General features: G+C 33.9%; 1 long non-coding RNA gene across 1 annotated transcript; it reads right to left on the reverse strand.

Moving 5' to 3' along the window:
- Nucleotides 1–2,401: 2,401 nt before the first annotated feature.
- Nucleotides 2,402–5,144, reverse strand: LOC113347865. The gene is made up of 2 exons (XR_003359301.1): nucleotides 5,012–5,144; nucleotides 2,402–2,687 (listed from the first exon to the last, which is right to left on the reverse strand). It is a non-coding gene; the product is annotated as an uncharacterized LOC113347865 (long non-coding RNA).
- Nucleotides 5,145–10,072: the final 4,928 nt, after the last annotated feature.

The following is a 10,072-nucleotide window of genomic DNA, read 5'->3' on the forward strand; positions in this document are numbered from 1 at the left end:
AATAACTGCATACAAAAAATGAAGTCAGACCAAAAAGCTTGGTAGATTTTACCATGTATAATTTAGAAATAAATAAAAAGTTGAATACATTAAAATTTTATCAGTCTTGATAGATTTTAATAGATGTTTGCAAACCATGGAAGGAAGTATAAGAAAATGTTCATCCATTGGAAATCAAAAACTTCATTAGACATATGTCACTGATTATAAAGAAACGATGTCGTCAATTGTAATGGCTATGACACTTGGATTTATGGATCTCAGCTGAAACTTGGAAGGGTGGGGAAGATCACAGTGGTACGATATCTTTTTAGTTTGTGAATCGGAAATTTGAGAAAGGAATCTGATCAGAAGGGAAACTAACATGAGTTTTCTATAGGCCAAACCGTGGGAATTATATAGAAGGTAAAAGGATTTTCAGTAGCAAATTTTGGGAATCTCTGTAATGAATATGAATAATTTTTTATATCAAAATATAGTCAAATTTGTAACCAATCTCATAATCGATGAGAATCTGTAACCGTTTTAGCATTTAAATTGAACATTATATCCATGGCATCATTAATACGAAGAAGAAAATTTGTTTCAAAATTGTGGGATATTATTAGGAAGGATAAAACATGCGTTTAAATAGGTCGATCTCGAACGTTCTTTATATTAGTAGTTCGATCGTGACCGTCCTTTATGTGCCTAAACTATATATCCCAAATACATATTAGTTGCTCTATCTTGACCGTAATTTATGTATCCGAACTATAAATGACTGTTGATGTGGGAAAACACCACTGTCTTTTATAATATTGATCAGAGACATAGCTATAAGTAGAATAGAAATCAAGATTTATAGTTTTGATCACCTAAACTTGACAAACAAGCTTGAAATAGCAACGCTTACGAGTCCGACCGAGCGGTGATCTAACAATCTCCCCCTTTGTCAATTTTAGTGACAAAACTATCAATACATATGGATTACAAAATAAATAAACTATAATTTGTAGCTTCTCATCCAGCATGTTTGATTTCCTTGGTTCTTCAACATTCTTTGAATTCTTCGTCACTCCAAGTACTCCAGTGATTCTGAACGTGTTCAACTCAGCATCATTGTCGTTGAAGATCCGTAGCCATAACAATAAGAAAACAGTTGTTCTCAATTATTGTTATATGTCATAGTATTATTACACAATATCAAAGCTCAGTCGTATCATAACTTTGACAATAATACTACGGTGATATGTATCACTCCCCCTTAGTCAATACTTCATCTCACAATGAAAAACACTCCCCCCTACATAATGATCCGTAAACCATGTATGTAGTGCGAACTACAAAATAATTCTCCCCCTTTTTGTCAATATAAATTGGAAAATGTATGAAAACTAGCGGGATTATAATGAAATTCTCATAGAGATACTTCATGACTAAAAGAGAACATAGCAACTTTGTTTCGATGATTTCACATAGTCGAAACTTAGTGTGTTCATCAAGGAGTTTATAAAGATACAAGAAAACTCCTATAATATTCCACAGCCGCACTCCCCACAAAGATTTGGCAATTAAGCACAAGTTCAATTAAGAACTCTCCCCATAAAATATCATTCCCGAAAGAACAACAAGAGAGACCTTAATTTTACGAGAAAATAAGGATTTCTTTGGACATTAAAAAATTACATAAAACATGAATTTGTATCCAGAAATCTCGAATAAATTAACCACAAGAGAACCTTAATGATTAATTTAATTGGAAACACTCAACATAAGAAAACTTACAGAGCTATACAATACTTTCACACAGAAGTGGATTAGGAAAAGATTAATACTGCGGAATATCCAAAAGTTCATTATATCTTTTATCAATATTTGCATAATGACACAATAGACTTAACTTTTGACATATATGAGATAATCATAGTTCACGTACGTAAACACACATATCCCATAATATTTTTACAATATATAAAATCATAAAAATTAATACTGCAAAATCATCTTCCAAATAACTTAGAATTTAAATAAATAAATTTAAAATATTGCAAGATGAAAATCTTCGGCAATAGCTAAGTGTAGTCACAATATTTCCTATTCCAAACCCTAGATATCCTTCTTAAAATACAAGAATAATATAATGGATCAGAAAATTTACCTCATAATGGGTTGGTCTTCAACCCATTAGCAAGGCCGAATCCCCCGGTACGTCACTCGGAAATCTAAAACCATACGTAAATTCATTTCAAAAAAACTAACAACAAAATGAAATAAAGCTGTGAAATAGTACTGTACAGATTTCAACAAAAAGAAAGCTTCATAATAGATTAAGATTTACTTAGAAATTAAAAAAAAAACAGAATAAAACAAATGCTTAACATTAAAACAAAAAGCTTTCTATTAACAGAAACTGTGAAACAAAAGCAAGGAGATTTGATACTCATCTCCCATTAACAAAATGAGGTTAACTATAAAAATATACATCTCACATACACAAGTGTTTTGCATAAAAATGTTATTCGACTGTACACAAAAATTTAGCAACCATGCTAGGGAAAAATTCAATAAAAACCAACTTCACGTTAACACCAAATCACCCCAGCCCATGATATATATATACAAGGACAACAATATATACCACATTGTGTCCATAGCTCCATCCCATAAGCTTTTTCTAGCTTAATACATCGAGGTAGCTCCAAATTCTGTGGGTAAACAAAACAAAAGTGGGTGAGCCACAACCAAGTGGGGGATATAACGGTAATTGAGTGCCAGGAGATGTACAAATAAAATGCCAATAGCCAAAAGCAACAATAAAGCATCAATTTGGAGTCTGAAATTCACAAGTAAATGTAAAGCATTTGTTCATAAACATTCATAAGCTGCCATTCATTTAAAAATTGATAAAAATCACTCTATTAATCCTTTGGCGAACGCCATTTTCAGGGTAGTCCAATACCAGCCACCGTTATCAAACAAACGGTCTTCCGGGTTGTCATCCGTAGATGAGGTGCCAATTAAGGCCTGACGGTCCTGTAGTAGAGTCCGCTAGTTTCCAAATCAAATCAGTATTCGTCAAGGAAACATCCACAAAACCAAGTTATGAAAACCTCGCGAATCATAACTGAAAACTTACTCAAATATAAGCGTCAGCAGCATTCTCGAAATTCGATTAAACATACATCTACCGAGAATCATGTTTAGAAATCAACAAACTTAATCCATAAAAGCTTAACAGTAAAGTTTACAAGAGAACATTTCAATCATCAAATAACATAAAAGGAATATAACTTTTCAAATCATTGAGCATAAACTGCAAGGAATTTAAACATGAGATGGATATTCAGAAAATTTCCAGTTTTGACCATTTTCAATTGAAAATCCGTACAAAATTCATTAAGTGATGGAACTCGGCCAATATTACATCGTTGGAAAGCTAAGAAAGTCCTATTTAACATAAAAATGATATAAGAAGTATTAATGAGATGCATAGCTGTGCGTAAAAATCTCGACAAAACAGCACATGGATTGCAGTTTCAGCAAAATTACAGTTTTGATAGTTTATAATCAAAAATTCATACAAAATTCGTTATGCAATGGAATTTGAAAAATTTGGTCTCTTTGGAAAGATAAGAGAATCCTCTTTAACATAAAAATGATAAGTAATAAGATGCGTATTTATGCGTAAAAGTCTCGACAAAACAGGACAGGGATTGAAGTTTCGCAAAATTACAGTTTTGATAGTCTATAATCAAAAATTCATACAAAATTCGTTATGCAATGGAATTTGACAAATTTGGTTTCTTTTGAAAGATGCAAGAATCCTATTTAATATAAAAATTATATTCAGAAGTAATAAGATACATAGGTCTGTGGAAAAGTCTCGACAAAACAGGACAGGGATCACGGTTACAGGAAAATTGCAGTTTTGATAGTCCATAATTTAAAATTCATACAAAATTCATTAGGTAATGGAATTCAGAAAATTTGGTCTTATTGGTAAGCTAAGGAATCCATCTTTAACATAAAAATGATAGTAAAGAGTTACTAGGTCTATTGTTGTGCCAAAATACTTCAACGAAACATAACAGTAATTCCGTTTTCAGAAAATTGTAGTTTTTGGTAGTGTACAATAGAAAATTCAACCAAAATTCATTAGGCGATGGAAATTGGAAAGTTTGGTCTCGTTGAAAATATAAGAGATTCCTCTTTGATATAAAAATGAAAAACAAGAGCACTCAGTTGTATAGATATTTCGAAAAGTCTCAACAAAACTGTGCAGAAACATGTTTTCAGAAAAATTGCAGTTTCGGCGGGGCCCGATCAAAAATTCATATAAAAATCATGAGTGATGGAATTCATCAAGTTTGGTCTCTTTGGAAAGATGAGATAAAAATGATAAGCAAAGGAAATTGTTTATGTAACCGTGTCTAAAAGTCTCAACGAAACAGGACAGCAGTAACTTAGCAGGAATTTTAAGTTTCTTTTCACAAACACTTAATGGGCTATTTTAGAAACTCAATTGAAGGCTTGACTTTTGATGAAAATCAGAACTTGAATGACTAAAGGTCCAAAACCATTTTTATATTCAGAAATCATTCTTAAACATTTGAATATATGCAATTCATTATGCAAATATTAAACAAAGAGTAAATATGGAGTTTCAAACCGTGCATGTGCCTTGTATCCAAAATCAGTAAAAAGCATAAACAAATTGAAAAGGATTCATGAACAAAGTTGGTTACCTTTATAATTTACTAGCATATGAAATACCCATTTAAGGAATTCAAAAATCAAAGAAACCAGAAAGAATTAAGGTCCAAATAGCACAAAGAAAACAAGAGGTTCAAGGAAAGAAAAACCCCTACCTCAAAACAAATAACGCAAAAAAAATAATGAAAATCCAAGCATCACGTTCTGAAAGAATAAATAGAGATTTCTAAAACATGAAAACAAACCCAATCAAAATCAATTACAAGTTTATAGCTGAAGTTGTTTGTGAAATAAAGTAGAGGGAAGAAAACCCTACCTCAATGCTAGCCACAATCCTTAGTCAAATTCCAAGAATAACTTGTGTTATAAATTGGATTTAAGAAAAACGACCACTCTTCATTTGTTATAGTTTTGAAGAAGAATAAGTAAAAAAAGATAAAATGGCAGAGAAAAACAAAGAAATGAAGAATTTATTTTCTCTTAACATCAGATTTTTGATGTAAAATACGAAAAAACCCCTAATGACATTTGTGCACCATGTAGTCTAATAGATGTACCACATGTACTCCAACAGATGGTGGCCAAGTGGGGTATTAGTCAACTCCATGGCAGTACTAAATTGATTATTCCCTTGTTATAAGGACAACTAAATGTTAGTGACATCCTACCTGGGACTCAAGACTCATCTCACATTCCAAATGCAAGGCATCGTAATACTAGGATTCGTGCACCCATACTACACAATACCAACATCAACAACAATAGGTTGGGCTCTAGCCCATAACATAAATTAAACTTATCCGAGTGTTACAAATTAATTCTCTTAAGAAGTTTCCTAGCTAAAATAAAATCCTAGAAATAAGACTGAAAGACTTAGACATAATCAGTAACCAGAGACGGAACAAAGATAAGTTCATCAGTTTCTTTCTTCAGTTCAGTCTTCAGAAACTAAAGATTCTTTGTTGCAATTTCAAGTTGGTCACATACAACCCCAAAATCACGAAGAAGATTTCCAACCAATTGAGATAACATCTGGACTGGAAGATCGTTTTCATGATCAACTGCATGATAGTAGTTTAAGAATACAGGGTTATCATGAAACTCAATAACTTTGTGTTAGAGCACTCCTCGGTCGAACTCGCTAGCGTTTCTATCTCAAGCTTGTTTGTCAAGTTTAGTTGTCAAAACTATAAGTCTTCATTTCTAGTCTACTTATAGCTATATCTAGGATTAGGATAAAATGTGTAGTTGAGCTTTAGACTTCACGACGTTCATCGATTCAAGACGAAGAACTACTGAGGGGAGCTTGTGGAACTTCATCAACAAAAGATATGTGGAGACTTGAACTCATCTATCACTCAGAAGTCTGTTTCTATTCTATCTCCTATTGAGACAAAAGTCGTATAATTATATAGACTTTACTATATACATATTTGATATTTCGATCTGAGTTTAACTCGCTTACATATTTCTCGAAATATCTGGTGGTAAGCTTTCGCTTTAACCAAGTTCATCTTTTATTCTTGACGAAATTCAAAAGATGATCATGTGAAAATCGCCTGGTAACATCTTACATGATTTGTGAGAGACAATCATTTGATGTAGACTCGGAAGGTTTTGTATTGATCATTTGATCACTTGAAAATTTCTTTGAAGCTAATAGTTTGTGTGACACAGCTATTCCCGTCTTCCAAGAATGTTTCAATGATTAAAATGAAGTTTAGAACAATTAACCATTGATTGGATATAGCATAGTATGCGTACTTGTATGCTAACTGTTGTAGTCATATTCCAAGTCTGGGAACTTAGTATGCATACCCGTATGCGTATTGTTTCAACAGCTGAAGTCTGGGAACTGATGTAGTTTTGAAAGTGATAAGTAGAAGTTCGTTCAACTCGGACTTGTGTAGACTCAATTCTATACTTAAATATTAACCCCAATAAATATATACAAAAAGATGATATCAATATCGGAGAAACTGGGACTTAGGATTCCACCAAACCTCATATCATGTGGTTCAACAATCAATTCTTAGACAATTATAGCTCTAGTTTATTGATTCTAATTCTTTGCCAGGGTAGATTTTAAAAATATTAACTGTAAATCACTAGAATGATGCATCAAAAGCACTTAGACCAAGCATACATCATCATACGACTTCACAACTAATTAAGAAAAATCATAAAACGATTAAATTAATGCAAAAAGTCAAAAAATGAATTAAACATAATTACCACATGCATGAAATATGGCTTTCTCCGCCATACCAATGTTGGGGTTTAGCTCCTCATATTAATCACTCGCTCAGAATACATGTTTGTTGCTCAAAAGTTGATTAAAAGAGTGAAAGGTGTAAAGCAGCTGATTTGCAACAGCGTAAATGTGTTACAGATCTCTGGTACAAAGAGGAATAATGATTAACTGTTGTATATAAACGTTATTGCTCTTCTGCTGTTGAACAACGACACTGTTCTGCGACTGTTTTCCGTGCGTCAATGTTCTTCGCGTTCTTGAGCTGTGCAGCAGCAGAAACAGAGTTTGATAAAACTCTGATTTCTTCTTCTCTGGCTCTCCTCCGGTCCCCAAACTCTCGACACCCCTTCTATGTGACCCAAACAATCTATTTATATCAAAAATACCGATTAAATCTCCCCCAAATCTTCCAAAATCTCTTTCCTTCTCTTCACGGCAAAGTTGCGGCAATTTCTTGTTTTAGAATTTCTACGCGTTTCTGAGCTTTCCTTTTTATTCTAAACTCTTCCTTAGATAGATACAAATCTTTGGGAAGGTTTATAGCATTTTAATCTCTCTAAAATTTCCTAAAACAGGTCACACACGTGACTTTCCATATATTTCTGTTGTGATAAAGTCCGTCGATTGAGCCCAGTCTAATCGATTTCAACACCCATATCAGATTCCTAGACCCATAAGGAGTCTATCCTATCAAAATCAGAGGTTTAATCGACCTCAAACTCCTCCAAATCAAGAACCCTAATGTGTTCTTCACTTCCAAGATATTTCCCGCCAAAACTTATAATTCAAATGTAGAAGATGGTCGCCCCCTATCCAGAGTAGGGGTGCGATTAGCAGCTGCCTGGAAAAGGGATGCCCCTTCGTAATTAGGTCACCCCTTATCCAAAGTGAGGGTCCGAATAGCAAATGTCCTCCCATGAACGCAAAAAACACTTTTCGAGCCAATTTCGCCGCAAAATCTTATTTTTCCAAAAACACCTACAAAGACATAAAAAGCCAAAATAAATACAAAACCGAGCACTAACAATATATACAATTGAGATTATATCAGACACAAAAATGTGTCTATCAAATACCCCCAAACCTATTATTTGCTAGTCCTCGAGCAAAAATAAAATAGAAATAAAATCCTAACTCACTGTCGCAGGCATCGTCGATTGCATTTAGCGTATGCAATAAGCCTTTAAACTCCTAGGTTTCTTTAATGGCGGAGTGTTGTCTCCGGAGGGCTTACCAGAGGTATACCCACAAAACCTTTATACTCCAGACCCTAGCTATCTACACAGAACCTTGGAAGGCACTAAAGAATCTCCTTGGTTAGCATACTTATTGACTACATGAGGAAGTACCCTGATGCGAAATTCCAATTGTTGTACACGAGTTTTCACTCAAGCGTACTAAAATTCATATATAAGTAACAAAGCTCTACTCAGATAGTTGCACTATGGAAATCAATATCCGGAGTCGAAACTAATCACATGGATAGATCAAGAAGATGGATATAGAGAAAAACATAGATAGTTTTGATGTTTACTAGGTGAACGGTGTTTCTCATATCTGTCTGAAGGCCTCCGCCAAAATGAACCTATCCTAATGGACTGAGATCCTAGTCTGACTAATATCAACACACTGGCATATACAAGGGAACCAGTGATTGATAATCCTAACTCTAGGTCAACACACTGGCATATACAAGGGTTCCGGTGATCGACTTTATTGAATTTATTCCAGTTGGTCTCATGGTCTGGTCTCAATTTTTTTTTTTTTGTATCTCAATCACTCTAATTCACCATAGCATTGGTAACAACTTGAATCTCGAGCCCCACCTAATCAATTAGAGAAACATAGTTTAAAAACAAAACAAAATAAAAACATAAGTGAAAAGGACTCAACGAGATATGGTGAAACTATCATGTTATTTCTAACACCTGAGCTCTGTGCTTTTATGAACAGACTCTTTAGATGTTTCCATCTAGTCAGATTGGTTCCTCAACTCCTACAACCAAAATGCTTCCATCCACTTAGATTGGTTGTTTTCATCCTTAATAGGCATAAATTTCTAGGCTCTGGAGTTTAATTGTGCAACTAAAAAGTTTCTCATATACCCCCAAACTTAAATCTAACATTATCCTCAATGTTCTAAAGATCAAATTAAAAGCATGAACAAGGAGAAACTGTTACCATTTGAAGCAAAAGAGATAAGGAAAGATATTACCGTGTTGCATGAGAATGGGTTACCTCCCAAGAAGTTCTAAGTTTAACGTCTTCAGCCAGACTAAAAAAGGATTAGTCACCTCATAGAATCATAAAATAATAGTCGAAATATCTGTGGGTCATCAAAACCAAATAGAGCTATCACAAGTGAAAGGAATCTGCAACATGCCAAGAAAATGAACAAATAAAGCACACCCTTGTCTAGTTTCCTGTTTAAGACAACTACATCTAGTTGTGGTTCAGGTTCAGGATCTATAACTGGGTCTAAATAAAATATTTTCATGGGTTGCATTTCCTTATAGGTTAGATCCAAATGTTCAGGTTCTAGAGTCTGGAAAAACTCATATAAAAACTTAGAAGCACATAATAATGACCTGAATAATTGAGGATCCTCTAAGTCAATCAGATCTGACTTACACAGCTGACCACAATGAGAGTGGTGATCTTCCTTAAACAAGTATGTCGACCCTAATCTCCTAAAGTAATTAGGTTTAGTCTCAAAACTTAATATTCAACACATTTGAAAATCAAACATTCCCACATTTGGAAGAAAAATATTTGGTGGGAAAACAAAGTCAATCTGGGTATCATAGCCTGGGTAAACCACATCAACCAGAGGATGGGTTTCTAATAACTGAAATTTCTTGTGGACATCACTAGGTTCAGGAAAACATGTATGAAGATAATCTTGTAAAATGGTTGAGGCACATATGTCAAGTCCCAAGTGAGGGACCTTTCTAAGAGTTAAATCACATGGAGAATGATAATCACCCCCGAACTTAGAGTTTTCAGTGTCTCTAGAAAGACTAGTCACAACTTCCCTAATTTCAAGGTCATCTAATTCATGAAAATGGTCAATTGATTCTTCTAAGTCAGGTACATCCTCACTCATCTCGACGATTTCATTTT

This window comes from Papaver somniferum, chromosome 2 (genome assembly GCF_003573695.1).
Source record: "Papaver somniferum cultivar HN1 chromosome 2, ASM357369v1, whole genome shotgun sequence".
Lineage (NCBI taxonomy): Eukaryota > Viridiplantae > Streptophyta > Magnoliopsida > Ranunculales > Papaveraceae > Papaver > Papaver somniferum.